General features: G+C 37.8%; 1 pseudogene; it reads left to right on the plus strand.

Moving 5' to 3' along the window:
• Positions 1–342: 342 nt before the first annotated feature.
• LOC136227373 (alpha-L-fucosidase 2-like) lies at positions 343–15,831 on the plus strand (annotated as a pseudogene).
• The last annotated feature ends 10,793 nt before the right edge of the window (positions 15,832–26,624 follow it).

Genomic DNA, 26,624 nt, shown 5'->3' on the forward strand with positions numbered 1-26,624 from the left:
CTTATGTAAAATGTAATCAATTCATCAATCAGTCGCAAAAAGTATGTAAAAGATGTATTCCACGTATCTTGAGAGATTATTTGCTCCAAATAAAGAAATTGAGGCGATTAGTTATTAAAAGTCTAAGTTCCGGATTAGTTGTAGGATTGTGACAATTTGAGATGGTTTGGAAGATATTAAGTCTTTTTTATAGTTTTTTTATAAAAAAAAAAAAAAAAAAAAGTCTTTTTGATAGTTTAAGTTGCAAATTGATTTTAGCTTGGGAAGTGACATGGTTGTTATGCCTTTTACTTTTTTTTTTTTTTTTTTTACCTGCTTGGCGCTATCTTGTCTAACGAACAAACAGACCACCAGACTACAGTGCAGAGCAAAGCTACCTTTCTCTCTTATTCTCTTCTAGGATTCTTCTTCTTTCCATTTCTTTTCCTAGCCTAATTGATGGAGGACAATGATTGGGTTCTAGTGGAATTACCCACAAAGAAAACCACGAAGGAACCCACTTGGACGGATTCTGAAACTTCTACGCCATGGAAGGTTACTTTTAATGGGCCGTCCAAGTACTGGACGGACGCAATTCCAATAGGTAATGGTCGGCTCGGTGCTATGGTCTGGGGTGGCGTTTCATCGGAAATTATCCAGCTTAACGGTACAAAATCATTTTCACATTTTCCCTTTAACTTTCAATTCGTGGATAGCTTGAAATTCCTTTATCGACATTGGTGTTTGGAGTGATTTGATTTGAATTTTTGTGCAGAGGATACTCTCTGGACTGGAAATCCAAGTGATTTTACTAACCCTAATGCTCCACAGGCATTATCAGAGGTTAGAAAGTTTGTTGATGATGGCCAATTTGCAGAAGCTACAGCTGCCCCGCCAAGTTATTTGGTAACCCTGCAGATGTATGCTATTTGTTTACTAAGTTTTGTGCCGAGATTAAGATATCTTTTAAATTATGAGCAAAGTTCAATTAAGAGATCTAATTTAGGTTATGGACTTTAGGCATATTAGTGGGGTTTGTACTTAATTATGTATAGATATCCGGTTGTAATATTCTAATTCTATGATGGACAGATTAGTTGTTATGCCTATGTTATGTCTATAAATAGGGCTAGGTTAGTCGTTAAGGTATCTTTTGTTAGTAGCCTCTGTAGACGATATGAGTTGCATCTTACCTCAACCTTAGGCACCGTCAAAGTTGCACAATCATCAGCGATGTAGATTTAGGTACGCTTTCGTTACCTAATTTCAATGAGTTAATATGAGGCGCCAAACTTTGGTGAGCGTCGAATTCACCAAAAATAAATTACCTATTATTTGAATCCAAAAATAGTAGTAAATATGGAGTAGTGTCGAATCCAAAAAGATTGGTAGAATTAAAACTTTGTAGAATGAACAATTAAAAGTAAATGAGGGGGTTTTCATTTGTAGATTTCAGTGAATAAAATTAACTAGAAGTAATTAAGTAGCAAAAACAATTAAACAACAAGTAATGATATGGATAAATTAATATGAGGTGATTCCGGCTAGAGGTTAAATTCAATTCTTGAAATTAACTAATTGTCATCAAGCACAGAAAAAGATATGTTTCAGCCATTCAAATAAATTAGCTAGTTATTAAGAAGCATTAACAACCAATCTCTTCTTACAGTTTAGATAATCAGGAAACGTTCACTAATTACCTCTAATCAATCAAACAGTTCTAAACAAGCTTTAGAATTTAATTTGATTGAAAGCATTAAAGTATAAAAGAGATGCTAACTCTACTCAACAATCACACAAGCGGGATTATTTAGAGTATATTCATCTTTTCTTCCAGGGAAATTGTGGATATTGAATGATCAACGGAGATCGATTTTACAGATATACTAGGGAAAATATGAAATTGAGATAGGTTAGCAACATTGGGCTGTTTAAAATTGATCTTTCCCTTGTAACCTCAGTGGCAAATTTGAGCCTTATCCCAAAATATCAAACCCGCAAAGTTGAGGGGCATATCAAGATGCTTTATTCCTATTTTTCACAAAGAAAGTTATATATTTGTGCAGAACTTGTTTGATAGATAGCAGGAAACCAATAGCGTTAGCTTACGTGTTAACAAAATGGAAATTTTGATTTCTTTGTAGACCATGGTTTTGATGTCAAATGAGGAGGATTGCCCCTCCTCATATATAAGGAGCCATATAGCTCTCTAATTAAGCAACGTGGGATATCCACTTCTGTATCATCTGTATGCTGCAACTTTTTAACTATTCAAGTAACAGAATTCTGATGATTTTTGTTTGATGGTTTAGGTTTATCAACTACTTGGGGATATCAAGCTGGAATTTGATGATTCTCATCTTGCGTATGCCGAAGAAACATATCATAGGGAGCTAGACTTGGATACTTCAACAGCAAGTGTGAAGTATTCCGTAGGTGATGTAGAATTCAGTAGGGAGCATTTTGCATCTAATCCCGATCAAGTGATCGTGACAAAGCTTTCTGGAACAAAATCAGGGTCTCTATCCTTTACTGTGTCTCTTGGTAGCAAATTAGATCATTTTTGCTACATAAATGGTTCAAATCAGATTATACTGGAGGGAAGTTGCCCCGGAAGGAGGATCCCGCCGAAAATGGGAGCTAATGACAATCCAAAAGGAATTCAGTTCTCGGCTGTTCTTGATTTACAGATTAGTGATGACATGGGGAAGATACATGTTTTGGACAATAAGAAGTTGAAAGTCGAAGGTTCTGATTGGGCTGTGTTGGTTTTAGTTGCTTCGTCGTCATTTGAAAATCCATTCAGAAAACCTTCAGATTCAAGGAAAGAGCCTACTTCTGAGTGTCTTGATGCGTTAAAATCAATAGCTAATCTTTCATATTCTGATCTTTACACACGTCATTTAGATGACTATCAGAATCTTTTTCACCGTGTCTCGTTTCAGCTTCAGAAAAGCTTCTTACCTGTCAAAGGGAACAAAGATAAAGCAGTTTCAACTTTTGAGAGGATAAAATCTTTTGAATCTTTGGTTGAGCTTCTGTTCCAGTTCGGCAGATATTTACATATTTCATGCTCGCGCCCTGGAACACAAGTGGCAAACCTGCAGGGATTATGGAACAAGGATCTAGAGCCAACATGGGAGTATGTTTCAGTTTTCGTATCTTCTCTAATTTTTACTATTCTTGAATAGGGATATTGATTTTTTATTTCTCGTACAACCTACAAGTTACATGATTTCCAGCAAAAGATGCCAACTAATTGCTGTCTACAGCTTTATTTAATTTAAATGAGATTTCATATGAATTGTGTTATAGTATGAAAATATGTGAACAAAGCTAGCTGTAAAGAGAGACAGAAAAGGATCTTTCGTGTATAATCCTGCATTATCTCGAATGTATGAGGGCGAGCCTTGGCGCAAGGGTAAACGTTGTTGTCGTGTGACCGAGAGGTCAAAGGTTCGAGTCTTAGGAGCGGCCTCTTGCCAAAAAATTGGTAGGGGAAGGCTTGCCCCCAATACACCCCTGTTGTGGGACCCCTTCCCGGACCCTCGCTTAGCGGGGACGCGGAGTGCACCGGGCCACCCTTATAGAAGAGCATATAAGTTATCATACTTGCATATCCACCATTTGAGTCTCCCTCCAACAATTATTCCAATAATTACATATCCGATTTGACCTATGGACGAATATGCAAGCATACGTTTCATGTAATAGAAGATTATAGGGATTAGTATATTTTTCACTTCCTATCCTCATTCTTGTATATAAACTCTTTTTTTTTCAATATATGAATATATTAGTTTTCTCCCAATATCACAGCCTAGTTAAGCTTTTGGGTTTTGGTTAATGTTTTGGATGTCTGAGTTGAGTTTCTCAGATTATACATGTTTCTTTTCCTATTCTTTTGTTCGTGTCTGTCACAAAAAACTTCCATATTAGGGTCTTCCACAGAAAGCAGCCACATTCGGGTATCTAGTTTCAGGTCTTCCCTAGAGAGCAGCCACACTAACTCCACCTTTTCTAGAGATGGCGTTTAGTCTCACCACATTTCAGCAATCGGTCACTTCTGGTCTCGTCTCTGCATTTCCAATGTTCATTTGGTCTCATCTCACCTAACAACTAGTTGATGTCTTCACTAAAGCTTTGTCAGGTTACCTATACCCTATCTGTAACAAAGCTAAGCTTATATTTCAACTTGAGGGGGAGTGTTATAGTATGAACATATGTGAATCAAAGCTAGCTCTAATACAAGAATTTTAGGGAGCAATCAAAGTAGCAATTACAGGGATTAGTATATTTGTTCACTTCCTATTTTATCCCGTTTTTCAGTTCTGCACCTCACTTGAACATCAATCTGGAAATGAATTATTGGCTGTGCTTGCCATGCAATCTCAGAGAATGCCAGGAGCCGTTGTTTGATTTTATTAAATCCCTGTCACTAAATGGAAGTAAAACTGCTCATGTAAGAAGAATATCTTCTTCTAATCTAATTCATATGGAAGCATTATCTTTATGCATAGTTTGTTCTGATTTTATTTTCAGAGTGTTGCAGGTAAACTACAAGGCAAGGGGTTGGGTTGTGCATCACAAGTCTGATATATGGGCAAAATCGTCAGCAGACAGAGGAGATGCTGTGTGGGCACTTTGGCCAATGGGTGGTGCTTGGCTTTGTACCCATTTATGGGAGCACTACAAATATACAATGGACAAGGTAAATTTACTGAAATTTTATCCAGAATCATCTATACTTGTTATTTGTGCATATTTCTTCAAGACAAAAAATTGCAGCTTGCTCATTGTCAGCTATTAATATGAAGTGGACCTTTAACTATCAGCTTGAGCTTTTAGCTAAAACGGTTCCATGACATGGTATCAGAGCCGGTGTGACCAAGTGGTCCAGGGGGCGAATCAGATTATTTGGCCAAGTATGATGTATTGCAGAACTCTAATTCTTGATAAGGGTATTAATAAAGTAATACTTTTTCTACTTGGAAAAAAGCACCTTGAGGCCCCTGGTAATTTTGATTTTGATGGATTAAGTCCCTGATCTTTCATTTTAACATGTTAAAGCCCCTAATCTTTTATTTTTGTCACATTAAGCCCCTTATGACCATAAAAGTTGGCTTTGAATATAAAGCTTGGTTAAAAGAGTGTTATTCATTTTATCTGCATTAGGTACTTGCATATTTAACAATTCAAAATCAGTTTTTGATACGTATGATATGATTACAGAGAAATTGTAAAAACCTTATTTCAAACTTCAAAAGAAAATACAATTTCACACAGATGAAATGAGTAATGTTCTATAAACTGAATTAGATGTTCCCAACTAGGGGTGCGTGCTATAAACTGAATTAGATGTTCCCACCCAACTAACTAATTTGGCAAATAGGGGCTTAATGTGACAAAAAAAGAAGAAGATCAGAGGCTCAATCCACCAGCTCGAATGCTTTTTTCCTTTATGCTTTGTGTTCTGAACATTTGTCCATGATTAGGATTTTCTCACGAGTGTGGCGTATCCTCTGTTAGAAGGATGTGTTTCATTCTTGTTGGATTGGTTGGTTGAAGGGCGTGATGGATATTTGGGAACGAATCCATCCACTTCTCCAGAACATATGTTTATTGCTCCAGATGGTGATCCTGCTTGTGTGAGCTATTCATCAGCTATGGACATGGCAATCATCAGAGAAGTTTTCTCTTCAATTACTTCAGCTGCTGAGGTAAACCTCAATGCTACTATAACAATCATCCTTTCACATTGCACAATTGAACTTCTCTCTTACTTCAGAATTTGTTCAGAATAGGCTTTGGGTAGAAACGATGATGTTCTTGTTCAAAAAGTGCGAATGGCTCAACCAAGGCTTTATCCAACAAAAATCGCTGAAGATGGTTCTATAATGGAATGGGTAAGTGTCAAAATGGGTTATCGTGTCATAATCGTGATATATATACTACATGATTATATATGATATAAATGCAACAAAAATGATAATCGTGTCAGATAGATTTTGTGTCGGAAATTGACAGTCCTAGTAACTGAGCAGCTTCCCAAAACCATGTAGAAATGGTTTAATAGATTAGTCCATAATTCTGTCACAGGCACAAGATTTTGAGGACCCAGAAGTGCATCATCGACATCTTTCACCTCTATTTGGACTGTTTCCAGGGAACACGATAACCATCCAGAACAATCCGGACCTTTGCAAAGCTGCAGAGAAAACCCTCTATAAACGAGGTTTGTCTACGTTAAATGTCTAGAGCGATTTTTTTGGTCCTAAAATATAAATTCATATCGAAAATTTCCACTTGGTTATGCCGGATAAGTTATAGTGCTAAAGAATTTAAAGCGCTGATAATTGCAGCTAATCTCTTACTTTGACTAATTAATTACAAATATGATATGGTCAGAATTGAATAAAACTTTAGCAGAAATGATATTGTTTAGGTGATAAACTCCTGGATGTTGCTTCTTAGATGTATAATGTTGAAATTACACAGGCGAGGATGGCCCGGGATGGTCAACTGCGTGGAAAACTGCTTTATGGGGACGCCTACACAATAGTGAGAATGCTTATAAGATGATTAAACATTTGATTAAGTTGGTGGATCCAGATGATGAGGTAGCTTTTGAAGGTGGATTATACAGCAACTTATTTGCTGCACACCCTCCTTTTCAGATTGATGCTAACTTTGGGTAAGCTGCATTTCTTTATCTTGTTGTCAATGAAAATGTGTTAATAATAATATCCGTGACACACTTCCGATCAAATGGTTCATTAACATGGTATCACACCCTCTGAGACTAACTGGTCGAGAGTTCAAATCATGACAAGTTCATTTGTTGTACACGCTTCTAAGTTTAAGGGGTATTCTCTTGCGGAGCTGTCTAAGAGATAATAGTAAAACTTATTCTGAGATCTTACCTATTAGCTTAAGCTTTTAGGTCGAATGGTTATTTCGTATAGTTACACCAAATGGTCGATGGTTTTTAAATCCCGACAACTCTATTTGTTAATGGAGTTTCAACACATAGTAAGATATGTCTATGCCTTTTTAAGTCCAATAGAGGTTTGCGTGCAGGGGTGTGTCCAAAATAATAATAAAAGGGTAAATTACACCATGGCCACTTAATCTTTTTCTTACTAACATTATAGCCATTCAACTTGAAAATCTAACATAAAAGTCACTCAACTTTATATAAAGTTATTCAACTTTGCCTTTATAAAGGCGATGTCTTCTTCATGTAGACGGGCTTTTTGGTTTTGCTTGCCTTAAGTTTCTAGGCAAAACCCGTTTTGAAGTGTCTGAAATTTACACGTTTGTGCTTTTGAGCCTCTCAATTTCAAACTCATTCCTATTAAACCCCTTGAAATTTGTGCTATTAAGTCCCTGAATTTCAAAAATGTTGTATTTAGTCATTGAAATTTATAATTAGAATTCATTGAGCTCAGTTTTGTCTACAATCTAATCTTTTTCTTAACTTTTATCGCTTGTCTTTCACGGTGTGATTTATTTCACATCACTCACTTGTTTGTATTAAGAAAATAATAGGTTTTAATCATAAAGTTCTAACTTATAAAAAGGCTTAATGCGGCTCCTCCCTATACTTGCCCAAATGATTTGATTGGTCTCGTGAATTTTGGAGATGTCTCGTTAGCTCTTTAAACTTGCTTAAAATAACCAATATAGGCTCCTTAAACTTACTTAAATTGACCTATTAACCCTCTGAATTTATTTAAAGTGATCCATTAGTCCGCATGCTTCAACTTGTCCAAATCTTCACTTTGTTTTGCCATGTATAACTTAAGGGATTAATCATGTCATTTTAAGCAAGTTCAATAGGCTAATGAGATATATCTAAAGTTCAGGGGTCAATCGGATTTTCTAGTCAAGTACATGGGCCCTTGATGTGTTAAGCTTTAATAAATGATAGAATACATCAGGAGTCCCTTGAATTTGATCCAAAAAATAATTGGCCTTCTGAACTTTGAAGATGCCTCATTAGCCCGAACTTACTTAAAGTGACTTGTTGATTCCTTTAAGTTTTTTAAAGTGACATATTAGTCCCTTGAACTTGCTTAAATAAAGTGATATGTTGACTCTTAAACTTGGTTAAAATCATACGTACTTCAAATTGCTCAAATCTCCTCTTTACGCTGCCACATCATAATAAGAAGGTCAATCATGTCACATTAAGCAAGTTAGGAGGTTAATAAGAAATCTCTAAAATTCAGGGAGACAATCGAATTTTCTGGTCTAATACACGACACCTCTGATGTATTAATCCTTAATAAAAACAAAATTTTGAGCAACTTAATAACACTAATGCATGTTCAGGATACTTAAATTGCACTTCTCCTTATTTTTATAACTTGGAGATTCATCATCCTATGCTAATGAAGCTGCAATGCTGGTTTCCAGTTTTACAGCAGCAGTTGCAGAAATAATTGTGCAGAGTAGTATGGATGATTTATACTTGCTTCCTGCTCTTCCCCGCGAAAAATGGCAGAACGGATGTGTAAAAGGATTGAAAGCACGAGGAGGATTAACAGTTAGCATATGGTGGGAAGAAGGAGATCTCAAAGAAGTTGGTCTTATAGCCATGGATGAATGCTCTATCCAAAGATTACATTACAGAGGAAACACTGCTAAGATAAGCATTTCACCTGGTATATTTGAAAGTTACAGACATATTCAAGCTTTAATCAATGGAAGAGAATAAAGAAATAACAGAACAAACCCATACAGAAAATACTAATATCTACTATCAAATGGATACTTATGAAGGTGGTATAACTCAAACTTTAAGTTTTAAACCAGATATTTATCAGAAAATACAAGATGAAACTGAAGAGCTATCTGTAAATAAGATATTTAAAACAAAATGGTTTGAGAGAAATAAAAATATACGATATATTGTTCAGAAGCATGAGAATATTATAGATACAACTACTATAAATGGTAGAGCAAGGATAAATTTAATAACAAATGACGTAATAAAAAGAGAATTATCCAAATTATCACATAAAGAAGCAAAGAAATATAGGAATATTTACTTTGGAGGAATAGAATTCACTATAAAAGCATATTTTCAGAAAAATATCGATACTCCTATTCAAATATATGTATTAGATGATAGAATATTAGATAATATCCAAGATGCCTTAATAGCAGTAGTAAGAGGAAACTTAATTTATCAGAAACTTAAATTCACAATTCAACCAGATTTTAGTATCTCATTAGAAGATAAACATAAAGATCTAGCTTTAACACTCTATTATAAATTAGAAGGAATAAGAATGCCCCTAGGAAGTAAAGTAATTAGTATAGAAACAAAAATGATATATGCCCTTACAGGTAATCATCATATCAGAAAACAAAATGATAGGGATATATTAGTACCAAAATTATATCAGGAAATATTAGAACCACTAGAACATAAGGAAAATTCCATCATAACAATACCAGACGAAATATGTATAGATTTTAATTCTAGAAAACTACAACCAATCCAGAAATTATTACCTAGGATAGAAGGAGGAAGGTTAAGTTTTAAGAAAGAAATAATAAGACAACCGAGAACATTAGATTTATTACATACATATTATGAAGATAAGTTACGAATAAAAGTAATATTATTTAATGAGCTACGAGCAACTGACTGTATAGCTGAAATTAATACAGGAACCAAAAGTTTAGTACATATTAGCCAAATAAATGAGAATAAATGTGAACTAATCGAACCACAAACTTATAACTGTCCAAATAATACAAGAGAAATAATCATAACTAAAAGCATAAGAATTAGATTTAAAATTCAAGATCTAGAATATGAGATAATTGTAGGAGTAACAGAATATGATAGTACATATGCACTATTATTAGGATACGACTTTTTAAATAAAATAAAATATAAGATAAATAATGAAGGAATTACGATAGAGGACCAAAACAAAATACGGTATATAAATAAAATATGAACATACGACAACAACTTGATAAAAAAGAGAAAAAATTACAAATAATAAAAACTATTATGGCAGAGACAATCATAGAATCTCAAATAAAATATTTAGAAATTGAATCTAAACAACAGAGACTAGAATGTGAAATCAAACAATTAAACTCTTTATTAGAACCACCTAAGAAAGAATGGATCAAACTTGAAGACGGATGGATAAAAAGAATCTACAAAGATGAGTGATCCTAACCAAAAATTGGACCAAATATGGATAGAGATTGTAGCAAAAGAACAATTAAAGAATACTCTTAGTTTAATACAAGAAAACCATATTCAAATCCAAGAAATGATAACACATGAATTAACAAAACTGTGGAATACATCGGAAATACCAACGTTTAAGATAATTTTGGAAAAATTAAACATGTTAGTAGCTAATATAGACAAAAGAAAAAGACCCATAGAAGAAAGCTGTAGCATTACCTCAGGAGAAAATCTAAACATTACTATAACACAAACTAAAACTCCAGAAATAGTACCCATAGATGCTTGGAGACGAAGCAAGGACCCAATAATGATGGATATAAGTGAAATAAAACCTAAAATCCCTACAACCGTAAATAAAACCTTAGATCTGTTAACCGATTTACACAAAAAAGGACAATTCTAATCTAATGGCCGAACAAGAACATAGTGTAATAACATTTCTTAAAAATCACGCCCAAGAAATTATTGAAAAGGAAAAATACAAATATGAACCGCTAAAAAACAGCAAACTCAAAGACAATGATGCTAAACCATCCAATGTAGACGTAAGCACCGAAGCCGAATACCTTCAACTAAAAATCGAAAAACAACATAAAGAAATCAAAGACCTACAAAAAGAAAACATAAAATTAGTCATAAATTCGAGTACAGAATGGGTCGAAAAATATAAAAAATATAAACACAAATTTAAAAATACTAAAAAAGAATTAAAAGAAACAAAGCTAGAATTAAAACAAACAAAAACAGAGCTAATCCACATTACAGATGAATTAAAAGAATTAAAGGAAGAAGTAAGAGTCTTAAGAACAATGGTTAAAGAAGTAAAAGGGAAAACTATTCACATCAGTAACAGTAGTAGTGATAGTTCAGATAGTTCAGATATTCAAAGTGAAAATAAACTAAAAATCATTGGGTATATAGAAGAAGAAAATAAAGATGAAACAAAATTAATAGAAGAAAATCATCAAATAATGAAAGCATTAGAACAAATGAAGAACATTAATGCAATAATAGAAGAAGAACCAGAAAGTGATATAGAAAACAACGAATACAACAACAAATACACTAGGTATGAAGAATCAGATATAGGATCAGAAAATATAGTAAACGAAGATGCCGATAATTATCCAGAAGAAGAAATGATAGACCCCAATTTAGACGTAGTAACTAAAAGAGTACCTACGATTCCACAACATATACCTATAGGCCAACAAGGAGACTTTAAAGAATTTATAGGATCTATGTCTCAAGGATTAAATCCAAATGGATATTTTTTAGACTTAGATAATGTCTATGATGAACAAGAAATAAGTAGACGAATAAATGATTGGAATTTAGGAATGTACATAGCCTTAATGAATTCATCTCACACTGAAAATTTAGATTATATGTATGACCTAATCTCTAAAACAATGATAGGAAAAGTAGGATTTTGGATGGAATCTATAACTCATCAGTTAAGACCACAAATAGAAGCTTGTGCTCATGATTGGAAATCAATGTTATTATTATTCGATATGGTATTAAAAAGAGAATTTTTAGGAGAAAGATGGTTAGTGGCTAGAGAAACAGTATTTGCTGAAAGAAAAGCTGAAATAATAATGAATTTGAATAACATGAAATGTTGTAAAATTAGTAAATTACCAGAATATACTATCAGTTTTACTAAGTTCTTTTATGAAGTTAGGTTTTTACCACAAGAAGGATTGATATACCAACAACTATATTATGACCACTTACCAAACCCATACAACGTAGAAGTTTCAAAAGAATATACTCAATTAGAACCAAAAGAAAATACATTAGGAGAAAGAATTAGAGTACTACGAGCTTATCTTATGCGAAAATGTGAAGAATATAGAGTTCAACAAAAGGTTAAAAAGGATAAGAAACTCGGGTTACGAGAAATATGTGGATTCACGGAAAAACGGTTAGTTTTTGGTTGTGATGATAAAGTTAGGAGAAAATATAGACGATATACTCCTAATCGCACTTATAGACATAATCCGACATATAAGAAGTCTTTTACTAACAAGTATGATAATGGACGATTTCGACGAAAACGATTTAGACGATATAAAAATAATCCCGAAAATCGGAACAGATTTAGATATAAACGAAAATTTAGGAAAAGACGAGAAAGACCACTAAGGGATAAAAATACTAAACTTACAGAATGTAAATGTTGGAATTGTAATGAGAAAGGACATTATGCTAATAAATGCCCTAAATTAAAACAAAAAGGTGTCAAATATATAGGAACAACAGAATTTATAATGAGTCTAGAACAAATAAGAGCCAGCGATGATAAATGGCATAAAGAAGATGAATTTTATATTACTGAAACAGAAGGTGAGAACTCAGAAGAATTAGAACCAATAGAATATGAAGATAGTGAAACTAATAACTAATGGTAGCCATATATGTAGAAGCACCGGTAGAATATAAACCTAATAAGATTATAAAACGCCGCATATTTATAGATAGTGGAGCTGATATATGTTTAGCGAAGCAAGATGTACTAGTTCCCCATAAATGGAAAAGATCTAAAGGACATAAGGTCAGAGTTACAGGATTTAATGAACAAATGAAAGAATTAGATATTATAGCCGAAAATATGAGATTAATACTTAACAAGACAATCTTTCGATTACCCATAATTTATCAAGAAAATAATATGAAACAACATATATTATTAGGAAATAATTTCCTTGATTTCTTTAAAGTCCAGCTAATCAAACCTGAAACCATAAGTCTTTTAACTCCTTGTAATAAATGGATTATCCTTAAGCGCGTCCTACCTTTATATCCACTCACAATACATAATATCAAAACAAACAGAGATACTAATTTAGAACTTTTAAAACAAAAATATTTAGACCATTTAAAGATCAACTTTGGAGAAAACCCTATAACGTTGTGGGAAAAAGAAAAGATATATGCTAAGATAGAACTCATAAACCCTAATGATGTTGTTCGCACTAGACCAATAAGATATAGTCCTGATGATCAAAAGGAATTTGAAATACAAATAAAAGAATTATTAGACTTAAAATTAATTCAAGAAAGTAAAAGCCCTCATAGTAGCCCGGCATTCTTAGTAAGAAAACATAGCGAACAAAAGAGAGGCAAAGCAAGAATGGTAATAGATTATCGAGAACTAAATAAGAAAATGATTTTTGATGGATATTTTTTACCTTATAAGAGAAATTTAATTAATAGATTATCAGAAAAAAAGTGGTTTAGTAAATTTGATTGTAAAAGTGGCTTTTGGCAAATTAAGCTTACTAAAGAATCAAGACCTTTAACAACATTTAGTGCACCACAAGGACATTATGAATGGATTGTGTTACCTTTTGGTTTGAAAAATGCACCCCAGATATTTCAACGACGAATGGATACGATATTTAGAAAATTAAATGACTTCTGTGTAGTTTATGTCGATGATATATTAATCTACAGTAATAATATAGCAGACCATTTACAGCACATAGATGCATTTATAAAAACAGTACGACAACATGGAATCCTTTTATCTGAAAAGAAATCAGAAATCTTTAAAAATAAAATAGAATATTTAGGATATATAATAGATAGTGAAGGATTACAACTACAAGATCATATCGTAACTAGAATCGAAAATTTTAAAGAAAAATTAGATACTAAGAAAGAAGTCCAACAATTTCTAGGAATAATAAATTATGCATCAGATTATATAAAAGACTTACCAAAATTACGACAACCCTTGCAAGAGCTAATTAAGAAACATAAAGTATTTGAATGGACGACAACTCATACTGATACTATAAGAAAAATAAAAGAAGCAGTAAAAGTTCTCCCAAAATTAAGACTACCTAAAGATAATGATCAATTAGAATTATATACAGATGCTAGTGATATCGGGTGGGGAGCAGTACTCATCGCATATAGAAAAGAAGATATAGACAAAGAAACTCCTTTAATATGTGGCTATAGATCAGGAACTTGGAAACCCTCAGAGAAAAATTATCATATCAATGAAAAAGAATTACTAGCTGTTAAAAATGGAATTAAAGGATTTAGGTATCATTTGTTACCCATAGAATTTATCATAAGAACAGATAATACACAAGTAGGAGCATTTATCAGAAATAAAATAGATCCCCTACCAGAACTGAACAAAAGAAGGCATTGGCAAAGTTTTTTCAATTGCTATAATTTTGTTGTTAAACCTATCTCTGGAAAACGAAATATCTTAGCTGATTTTTTGAGCAGGAATGGAGATAATGATCCAGCGAATATCAGAAATCAGAAATCAGAACCGCCAGATGCTGGCAATGATCAGAAATCATGAGAACTTTCTGGACAACCTTGAGGAAGAACTCAAGAAACTCCAGTCTCAGAACAATCAGAATATACGAACCATGACTCCTAGATCATCTTATGAGTTGTTAGGAGATCTTCATAAGAAGCCAATTGAGCTGCCAACTTCATCTAGTGGACTCTCAGGAGCCACCACCTTGAACCATTCTAAGCTGATTAATCAGAACTCATCAGAAATCACAACCTCCCAGGTTATACAATTCCCTCCAGAAATGACAGAAGCATATAAGAATATCATGAAATTTTTTACATATAAGAAGAGTCAAACCGTATATAGAACCATTAAGATGACCAAATACCATAGGTATATATGCCCAGAAGACTGCAGTCCAGATGTTGTTCAGAAACTATTTCGATATGGATTTCTGGACAAAGTCATGACTGATGAGAGCCTTAATAGTGTTTCAAAACTCCCATCTATCATACCCCGATCCATTGACGAACTTGGATTAAGATTTGGAAGAGGAATATTTTGTGTTCAAATTTTTGATGCTGCTATGGACTTAGAAGAGAAACCGATAATAATTGCTCAGATTTTTAAGACTGGTAGAAACACTAAGATTGATGTAGATAATTCCGACCATCAATGGGACATTCCATGCAAATTAGAAAATTTTAAATCTTGGTTAGGAGAAAAACGAGCACATGGAATCCATACGATCAAATGTAGACTCGAAGACTATATTAGAAATAAAAAGGTGGCTATAATAGCCAGATCGAATCATGGAGAAGTTGAAGAAATGATAACTATCAACTATTTAATGGAAATGGGTGATGAAACGAGTCAACAAATTTTGATAGAAATGCATACGAAATTGATGGATAAGAAATATAAACATAGTTCAGATACATTAGCCCATTATGAATCTATATATGGCCCAAGAAAATCATGTTTAATTAGAATTGAGCCCATAAGACCTGAGCCCATGAATATTGACTCCATAAGGCCCAAAGAAGAAGCCCATCCAGGAAAAGAGGAGGATCCATTTATTTAGAAAATGAGAGAAAAAAATGGATACGAAAAATAAGAAATATAAGAACGAGGTGTCAATACCTAAAGAAAAGGTGGCAATAAGATCAACACGTGGCAAGACATGAAGATATGAAGAGACATGTGTCCAAAGAAGAAGCATGAGGTGGAAACATTAGAGATTAGTGGCAAGATGTAAAGCTTGAGGTGGAAGAGCAAAATAAGAAGCATTCGACACGTGTAACCTAAAAGTTTGTACTTTTAACTTTTGTGATGATGTAATCTCCTTTTTGGTAATTTCACCTTTGATCTTCTACCTATATAAGGAGAAGACATATGATGTATGAGATATAACTTGCTTTGAGCAATAAAAGCTTTCTTTCTCTCTATATCCATGGCTTTCTAAACTTCCCCTTTTAGCATCCATAGTTGTTAACTACTTAAGTTTAACTTCCGTATAGCATATTAGTTTAAATTATATCCATGTTCTCTATTACCGTTGATCGTATATTATGACTTTGACTTCTCGTTTTAACTTATAATTTCTCTGTTTTTTTTTTTCCATATTTTGATATCGTGCTTAAAGATAGCAGAAGATGTTAAGGCCTGTCTTAGGGTAAAGTACACCCATGACCATTGAACTTTGCTTTTTCTTAATAGTATGGCCATGGATAAATAAAAAAATTGTAATTTTTGAAAAATAAAAAATGTGATTTCATGGTAAATGTCGTTCTCAACAACTTTAATTCTTAAATATTTTTATTTTGAGATCGTTAAAGGTCATTTTGAGGAGTTAATTAAAATTTAGTAGCTACGAATATTAAAGTGTAAAATTAAGTAATTTTTATGTTCAATTTTAAAGTTTAATGGTCATACTATTAAAAAAAAAAAGCAAAGTTCAGTGGCCGTGGGTGTAATTTATCCTGTAATTTAGTATAAAATTCATTAACTTTTATATTACATTTTAAAATTCAATGATATTACTGTAAAACAAGTAAAGTTTAATGACAATGGGTGTAATTTACCCTCTCTAGGAGTTAGCTTTCCGATTTTCTTACACAGGAGTAGATATTATATAATTTGAATTAAAAGTTAAATATAAATTTATTAAATCAATATAAATATATATATCTATCTATATATATATATATATTGTTTAATTAAATATAATTTAAATATGTAACACTTGCAACCGACAAGCATTGGAATATTATTTCATGTAAACTGAAGCACACAAAAAATACTATCATTTTATTTAAATAAAACAGCACATTTATTTCATAAAAAAAGGATAGATAAATATTAACTTCTCCATAAATTAATTAATACTAAAATTCTGACGAAGGAGAAGAAGAACATTCCTTAAAACAGTAACAACGATGGAGAATTTTTCCTTTACAGTGACCTCCTTCATATTCTTCTAACTTGCAAATGTTATTGCAATTCAAGTCACTCATGTATCTGCTTTTATACTTCATGCTTTTGGTCTCGCATTTTGTCGCTTCCACTATTTCCAACTTCACTGTATTTTTAATCAAAATAAGATCAAAAAATTCAATTAACATATAGAATTTTCACGTAACAAACAAGCACAAAAAACTCTACTATACTCCTGGAATAATAATCTAACAAGTTAATTGTGTTACTTGTAAATATTTATATGGGATAAGGTGCAAATTTGCCCCTAACGTTTTTAAGGAAGATCATATTTACCCCTTAAGTATGAAATAGCAAAATTTTAGGTCTATGATTTTCTTAAAGGTGCAATTTAGGTCTATTGCAAATGTCGGCTAACTTCTAGTTCTCTCCATCCATTCATATTTTTTTTCCATCTTCACCATTAATCAGGAACTAATCCTTCCCTTAATTCATCAGCATAGCAGCAAAACATGTTCAAATTGTAGCTTTTTCCTCCAAAACACTAGTCTCAATCCATATTCTTTTATCCCCAAAAGTGATAGTTTCATGATGCAATAGGAAAAAATCCCTAATAAGTCACTTCAATCACATGTGAAAGAAAGAAAGCAAATTTTATAAACCCTTCTTCTTCTCAAGAAAAAGAAGGTTCATTCTTCAAACAGAGACTACAAATGTATCCTTGGAAAATTAAAATGTTTTTAGCTTAATTTGAGTTGGGGGACACCCAGATGAAGAAATAGAAATGAATGGTGGGAAGAAATATGAGTTGGAAGTGAAAATGGTTTCAGAGCTGAAATTGCAGGAAATGATGCATATTTGCGATAAAGGAGAAGGATATAAGGGTCATGATTGAAGGAAGGAGAAGGAGAGCAGAATCAAAATTGCAATTGAAGGGAAGAAGAAGGTGAACAGAATCGTGATTGAAGGGGAGAAGATGAAGGAGAGCAAAATCAAAATCGCAATTGAAGAAGAAGGATACCATAATCAAAATCTGCAGAATCGTGTGATTTGGGGGAAGAAGATGGAAATGTTGACACTGTTAAGTTTTCCATCTAATAAGCCCAAAATTGCACCTGTATGAAAACCATAGATCTAAAATTTTGCTATTTCATACTTAAAGGGTAAATGTGATCAAACGTTAGGGGCAAATTTGCACCTTATCCCTATTTATATTGTAATATAAACAACTCCTATAAAGTGGTATGCATTGCATTCCTCTTTTCATTGGCCGAGTTTATTAATTTACGAATATATGCACAAAAACTAATAATTCAGTAGAGAAACCTACCATTTGCTACAATAAGAAATAAAAGTATCAAAACAACAACGAAAGGTAGCTGCTTAGAATGCTTCATTTTGCTGAAAACAAATGTGATAATAATAATTTTGTAATGTGTCTGGTTCAACATCTCTTTATATAAGGGAGAACCAAATCCTGTAAAATCATAAATTTTAATTTTATTCTAATTTTAGGAGTCTATAGTTATTGAAAAGTTTTATTTTTAAATCTATGTATTATGATTTTTATCCCTTTTTATAGAAAAAAACATCTTATAATACATAATTAGGGAATGCGGAATAGCGATCTGGATCCTCGTCGGGAAGGTCTGGCTTCTTCGGGGGTCGTCTCTGTGCGGGGAACGGTCCCTGCGGATGCTCCGACGGTCAAGACAGTTAGTAGTTCGAGAGTGTATTCTAATCAAATGAGAGTGAGGTAGAAAATAGTTACCCGATCCTCTTTCCTTCCTTTATTGGTATATTTATAGTGAATTGTCTTGGGCCTGTGGGCCTTCTGTTACCCTGGCCCTTTCGCTGGTCGGGCTCCGTTGGGCCTCTTGGGCCTAAGTGATATTCCGAATCAGGTAGTCCCCCCGACTAGTTTAGCCGAGTATTGCATGCGAGGAGACGAGAATTTCAACGGATCATGCTCTTCTCAACGAGTGGTTGACAGCTGTATGAAAGGTGCCCGATTTCCTCATAGAGACCCTTCAGACCGCTGCATGCGCTTTTGGGTTTTAGCGCGCAATTGATTGCCCCTTCATTAAATGCGCCTGCACGCGCCGTAAAAAGACATTTGAACGTCGTGCCTTGCCGGCGCCTCCATTTTTTGTTTGATATAAAATGCGGGGGGAGGCTCCATTTCTGTCTTATTTCGTCAAATTTTCTTCTCTTTGTGCGATTTGACCATCTCCTTTTCCCTTTGGAGCCGTTGTTTTCTGTCGATCTTTCCGTCGGTGTTCTGTTGTTTGCTCACGCTTGCTGGGCACCGGGCATATTGATTGACGACGTTCTGGTGAAGATTCTCTATGACACTTGTCGTAACCTTTGCGAGGTCAGTCGTACCTCTTATTTCTCCTGTCTTTAGTTCTTTTGTTTAGTTTTTTCTGGGGAGGGGGAGTATGTCAGAGGGTTCTTCATGGGGAGCCCTAAGAAGACTGCCGCCAGTGATTTTACGCTTCGCGAACATGGATCGTAAAACGAAAAAAGCGGGCGAAGATGGAAGAGGAGAGTGTTGCTGCTGCGAGAAAGAAAAAGAAAATCGTAGAGCGTGCGCCGCCTAGTGTCGAGCGGCCGATAGGAGGAGTTGCTGCCGGCGTTCTTGAGGTAGCGGTTGTAGTACTAGAGGGTTTGATTACCGAAGAGCGTCCCCTGGCCTCGATTTACGAGGAAATGCGCCAGAGGTAATGGATGCGTTCCGCGGGGGTCACTAGTGTTGATGGTAGGCGGTTTGAGGGAGCAGAGCGGCCAAAAAGACCGGAATCTTTTTCGATGGATGACGCGCACAGTATCATTGTCTCCGCGGATTTAGCTGCTATCTCCGCGGTGTATCGACTTGGGAAGCCATATGAGCTAGTTGCGCTTGGAGAAGAAATCCGTGCTCATCATGCGGATGGTGCGAACGAGCTCGTGGTTTACGAGGATCAGTTGGAATCGGGGATGCGGTTGCCCCTGCTTCCCTTTTTTTGTGTAGGTTTTAAAAGAGTATGACTTGTGCCCTGGTTAGATCCATCCGAATGGATGGAGGATGATGGTGGCATTCTACTCGTTATGTCGATCAGCTGGATATCGGGCAACTGGGTTGGTATTCCGTGAGTTCTTTCGGCCAAATAAGGGACCCCGATCACAACATGTGACCTTCTCGCATCAAAAGTTCAAGGTGATTGGTGGGTTGAAGGACAAGGTTCATGAATATAGGCATCGTTACTTCTTGGTGCGAAAGATGGACAGCGACTTCCCTTTTCGAGTAGTGTGGAACGAGGACCCCATGGATTCCAGTCGTTGGCTGAAACCGCGAGAAAAGTTTCCTTTTGAGGAGCAGCTCGTGAAATATTTAAAGGGGCTTCTGACAGATAAAGATCGTAAGCAAGATGTGGATGAGCTTGTGCGTCACTTCCTGGCCGCCGGGTACTATATCTGGAACCAATGGCGAATGGCTCAGCTATCCGGCTGGACGGCAGCGGATTTTGAGAAGTGGAAACGTGGGTACAACTTCAAAGCCGGAGAGTTGGCGGAACTAGAGGCGATCTCCGTGAACGTCGCTGTTGTAGGTGAGGGGTCGGGGTTGTAGGTTTCGTTTATTTCATCCTGTGTGTTGTTGTTACTATATATTTTATGCGTGGTTTAAATTTTCCGCTCTTTCTTGCTTTGCAGGTCCAGGAGATCCCCGTGTCAGTATGGATTTTGATCCAAATGAGTTTGGTGTTGGCCTAGATACTGTGGATGAGGCATTTGGTGGTGCTTCGGGTTCCTTGGCTTTGTTCTCTTCTCTTGAGGATGCGAACTAAGTGGTTCAGAGCATGGGCGGGGTGCTCGCTGCACACGAAGGTGCTGAGGCGACAACCATTATACCGCAAGGTGTGCCTGTGAGCGAGCATAAGGGTAAGGAGACTGAGGCGGATGTGGAGGTGGTCGCAATTGAAGAAGAGGAAAGCGAGAACCAAAATCAGGGGGTGCTCACCCGAAAGCGTAAGAAAGATAAAGGGAAGTCAGTTGCTGGAGCTGAGGGTGGGGAAATAACTGTCGGTGATGATGTCGCCGGGGCAGGAGAGGGTTCCAAACGGGCGTGTACCGATGGCGGAGCCGAGCTGTCTGCGGATACGATGGACCGGGTAGGCGATCACCCAAAGATGATGAAGAGAATGGATATCAAGATAGCCAAATTCCGGGAATACGTGATGGGGTTGTCGGTGCATTCGGACATAGCGACATCGGACCTTGCGAGGGCGATGGCTCGTGTTGCCAAGGTGCCCGGAGAAGTTATCCGAATGGACGGTGTGTCCAAAATGAACCTTGGTGTGGAAACCCTTTCGGCCCTTGTTTCTAAGGATTGTGTCCTGACTCGTGTATTCTGATGTAGGCCATTCAAAATGCTAACACGGTGTTCGACATGTGTGTTAATGATGAGAACTTGTTTCGGGACATGGAGCAAGGGTTGGGGAATGCGGTGAAGGAGCTGGAGGTGGCGACAGGGAAGTTAACTACTGCCGGAGAGTTGTTGGAGCGGCGTGAGGGCGAGATCACTGTGCTGACCGAGCAACTGAAAGTGGAGACAGGAGGCCGAGTGGAGCTGTCGCGGAGGGTGGCACGTGATGCCGAGGAGATCCGTTCTCACAAAGTTCTGCTTAAGATGGCCGTCCTGTGGATTCATCGGGTGAAAGAGAAACTTAATGAAAAATCCAAGCAAGCCGACATGCTGTCCGCAGAGACCGAGAAGCTCAGACGAGAGCTGGAGGTGGCTCGGAAGGAGGCTGCCGACCTTCGAGCCTTTGCGGGACAACGCGAGGAGAAGCTGGTAAAAATGGATCGCATGATGCTCATCGCTGCTGTTTACTCTGCCGGTTATGAGGTTTCCCCGGAGGTCATATTCTCTCCGGATGTGTACGACAAAGCCGCGCAAGCGAAAGCTGTTGAGTTCTGCGGTCGTTTCAAGAAGAAGCAGTAGTTGATAGGAATGGCCTTTGCTTATCTTGTTTTGTTATCTTCAAAGATGTAATGATTGTTCGTACAATTTGGATTTCCTTTGTGATCTTTTGGCAGTTAAATATTTTCCTTGCATGCTGATCTGACCTGATTGTTTGTGATGTGTGTGTCTTGTCTTGTCCTCTTCCGCTATAAATAGGAACCGGTTTTCCGATATTTTTACCTTGATTTGTTTGAGTTAAACCTTCTTTTTATTTCAACTATTCTGCTTCCTAAATGTCTCTTCGGGACATCGTTGATCCGGCCCGGGTGTTGGAGGTACAGAAAGCAATATCGGCGATGCCGCATCCGTATGTGTACTATCCGCCGAGCGAGGAGCACAAACTTGAGCGGAAGGTTCGATATTCTTCCCCGGTGTGGATGAGGCGGGGTGCAAATTCTCAAAAAAGGACTAGAGAGAGTGAGAACTTCGTTCCCTATACTGGATCTATGATTGATTCCTGCGAAGTGGCTGTTAGTGCGCTTTCTTCGACTGAGAAGAAAATCTGGTCTCACGACGGTATCGGTTACCTTCAACCTGACGAGACAGTTGCTCCTGTACTGAATCCTCATCCTTCATGGATCAAGAGGCTGCTAGCCGATGAGCTGGAGAGAGTGATGAACTTGCCTCATAAGATGGAGTATCGACGAGTGGGGTGTCATGCTTCCCCGACACGTCCGTATGGTCCGACATTCGTCGACCCTGACAAACCTCGAAGCTTAGTATTTCTTGATTTTGCTAGACAAGGTAGCCTTGGTCCCGTTCCGGCCAACCCGAATCATCGTGTCACCCACATGGGGAAAGCATACTTGTACCATAGGCAGAACGGTCATAATACCGATGAGTGTGTTAACTGGCGAGCTATGCATCAAGACTTGATGTATGCAGAGGCTATTCCGAATCCTGACTGTGTCCGTGTTTCGCTTGAGTGAGAGTTTGATTGTGGTGTGTTTTATGTGTACTTGTACTGGTCGTACTAATTGTTGATCTCTTTTTTGTAATGGAATCGTGTATGTTGTTTTCGTTTCGCCGTCATAATAGCGACGTGTCTATGCAGCTTTGTTATTTAGCCATTTTACTATAACTTGCGTGTGAAGGATTTTTCCGCGGACTTGATAATCTTAGTCCTCGGTAATAGTATTCGAGTCATTATGTGACTGTTTGGGGAGCGTTCGAGATGTTCTGGGATTAACATTTTGTGTTGCTCAGCAGAGAACGTTTTGGGATGTCCGCTGATAAATAATCGATAACAATATGGGATTATTAGGCGATTACGAAGGCATTCGAGATGCTCGATAAGCCCATGGATAACATGTTGATGTTATTTTAGCGGAGAACGCATCTAGGTGTCCGCTTGTAGATAATCGGTAACAATATGGGATTGTTAGGCGATTACGAAGGCATTCGAGATGCTCGAGAAGCCTTTGGATAACATGTTGATGTTATTTTAGCGGACAACGCATCTAGGTGTCCGCTTGTAGATAATCGGTAACAATATGGGATTGTTAGGCGATTACGAAGGCATTCGAGATGCTCGAGAAGCCTTTGGATAACATGTTGATGTTATTTTAGCAGAGAACGCATCTAGGTGTCCGCTTGTAGATAATCGGTAACAATATAGGGTTGTTAGGCGATTACGAAGGCATTCGAGATGCTCGAGAAGCCTTTGGATAACATGTTTATTTTAGCGGAGAACGCACCTAGGTGTCTGCTTGTAGATAATCGGTAACAATATGGGATTGTTAGGCGATTACGAAGGCATTCGAGATGCTCGAGAAGCCTTTGGATAACATGTTGATGTTATTTTAGCGGAAAACGCATCTAGGTGTCCGCTTGTAGATAATCGATAACAACACGGGATTGTTAGGCGACTACGAAGGCACTCGAGATGCTGGAGAAAATAATAAAAAAATAATAATAAACGGGCGTTCGATTAATCGTAACTGTGTATACAAGCTACTGATAGTATTTCTTCAAAGTCTGGATGTTCCAACTATTGTCAAAGACCAAACCGTCTAATGAGGCGATCTTGTAGGCGCCGTTGTGGAGGACAGTATCGATCTTGTACGGCCCTTCCCATGATTGTCCGAGCTTGCCGTGAGCTAGTGGAGATTGAGCGGCAGCGGCGTCTCGAAGCATGAGGTCCCCGACTTGGAAAGTGCGGGGCCGGACCCGTCTATTGTGGTACCACACTATGCTTTGCTTATGGGCCGTGATGTGAAGTAAGGCATTAATGCGTTCTTCCTCTAATCGCTCACTTTCTTCGGCAAGTTCCACGTTGTTGTCGGCCTCCTCAAAGGTGATCCGCCGAGGAGAGCGAAGGATGACTTCGGATGGCGCCATTGCTTCTGCCCTATAGGTGAGGAAGAAAGGAGTGTGCCCGGTGCCGGAGTGTGGGGTCATGCGATATGACCACAATATCGCTAGGATATGATCAGGCCATGCTCGACCCTGGTTGGACAGGCGCGCTTTAATCCTTCGTAGGATTGTCCGGTTGCTTACTTCAGTGAGCCCGTTGCTTTGAGGGTGCGCTACTGAGGTGTAACGCCCTTTGATGCCCCACTCCGCGCAGAACTCGTGGAATTTACTGCAGTCGAACTGCCTCCCGTTATCTGTGATGAAAGAGTGAGGGACGCCGAATCAGTATATGACTGTTCGCTTGAGGAAACCGATTACGTTGTCGGCGGTGATTTTTGCGATTGCTTCTGCCTCGATCTATTTGGTAAAGTGGTCGACTGCTACCACTATGAATCGTTTCTATGCTAAGGCCATCGGAAACGGGCCGAGCAGATCAATGCCCCATACTGCAAATGGCCAAGGTGTGATAATGCCTTTGAGTGGAGCCGCCGGCGCGTGATGAATGTTGGCGTGTAGTTGACATGCCTGACAGCTACGAACCAGACGCATTGCGTCAGAGTCCATGGTTTGCCAATAAAGTCCCTGTAGCCGGGCCTTCTTCGCAATTGCCCGAGCGCCCTGATGCGAGCTGCAAACGCCCTGATGTATTTCCTTTAGGCAGTGATCCCCTTCCTCCTCGGATATACAACGCAACCAAGGGTGTACGGAGGACTTCCGATAGAGCAAGCCGTCGTGCATTGCATATCGCTAGGAACGCCGAACCACGAGGGATGCCGCCGTCCAATCTTCCGGCAGTGTTCCATCCTGTAGGTACCTAATTATCGGACTCCTCCACCCGCTCTCTGCTGCGTCTGCTGTGTCGATCTGTAATGAGCACTCTTTATGAATGGCCGGGGCAGCAGCAGTTTCTATAAGGGTATGCGGATCACTGGACTGCTCACCTGCTGCGAGAGCGGTAATGGCGTCCGCTTCCTTATTCTCTTCTCGTGGGACAAGCGTGAGGTCAATGGTTACTCCTTTGTTTTTCAGATCATCGAGCAATGATTTGGCGAGCGCCAAATATTGACCCATCGTCGGATCTTTTGCTTTGTAAGTACTGCTGACATGGCTAACAACGAGCTTGGAGTCCGAGTACACCATCAGATGTCCGTTCACCATCGTTTTGGATAACCGAAGAGCTGCGATCAGGGCCTCATATTCTGCCTGATTATTTATGGTCGGGAAGTCGAGCCAGATGGCGTACCGTATCTGGAGATTATTAGGTCCTTGAATGGCCACGCTTGCGCCTGCCCACCCTGGGCCGCAAGAACCATCGACACTCATGGTCCAGATGTCGTTATGGTAGGCTTTTGTCGGTGTGGAGTTGTTAGTTGATGATCCGATAAATTCTACAATGAAATCGGACAGCACTTGAGCTTTGATTGCCATGCGGGGTTCAAAACATATGTCGAACTGTGATAGCTGAACTGACCAGTTGGTGATCCGATCGGAGACTTCTGGTTTCTGGACGGCCTTCTTGAGAGGGTAACTGTTCCTGAACACAACCGTGTGTGCTTGTAAATATGGTCAAAGACGCTCGGATGCCTGAGTTATGGCGAACAGAGCCTTCTCAACTTTGGAGTATCGGATTTCAGCACCTTTCAGGACCCTGCTCAAAAAGTAAATTGGGTAGAGCTCTGTCCCCTCTTCTTGAGTTAAAACGACTCCCACTGTTTCATCGGCGATGGTGAAGTATAAGTGAATGTCCCGTCCTGGCCTTGGTATCGACAGTAGTGGGGGTGTGGCGAGGAAAGTTTTGATGGCGTTGAATGCGGCCTGACAGTCCGTAGACCATTTGAAGGGATGCTCCTTCTTGATTGCCTTGTAAAAAGGTAAACACTGCTATGCCGAGCAGGAAATGAACCGTCCTAAGGCGATAATCCTTCCGCTGAGCCTCTGAACTCCCTGTAGATTGCGCGGTGCTTCCATCCCCAAGATTGCCTCGATCTTTGCGGGATTAGGCTCGATACCTTTCTCTGAAACCACGCATCCGAGGAATTTGCCGCTATGAATACCGAAGAAACATTTCTCCAGGTTCAGCTTGAGGTTGTAATTTCTAAAAATTTTGAACACTTCCGCCAAGTCACGAGGATGGTCGTCTTCAACAGTACTCAGGACGACCATATCATCGATGTACACTTGTACCGTTTTTCCGATGAGGTGAGCGAACATCTTATCTATCAGTCGCTGGTATGTGGCTCCCGCATTATTCAAGCCGAAGGGCATTACATTGTAGAAATAAGTGCCTTCGTGCGTAATGAAGGAGGTTTTCTCGGCATCAGCCGGGTCCAGAGCGATCTGCTGAAAGC

This window comes from Euphorbia lathyris, chromosome 4, assembly GCF_963576675.1.
Source record: "Euphorbia lathyris chromosome 4, ddEupLath1.1, whole genome shotgun sequence".
NCBI lineage: Eukaryota > Viridiplantae > Streptophyta > Magnoliopsida > Malpighiales > Euphorbiaceae > Euphorbia > Euphorbia lathyris.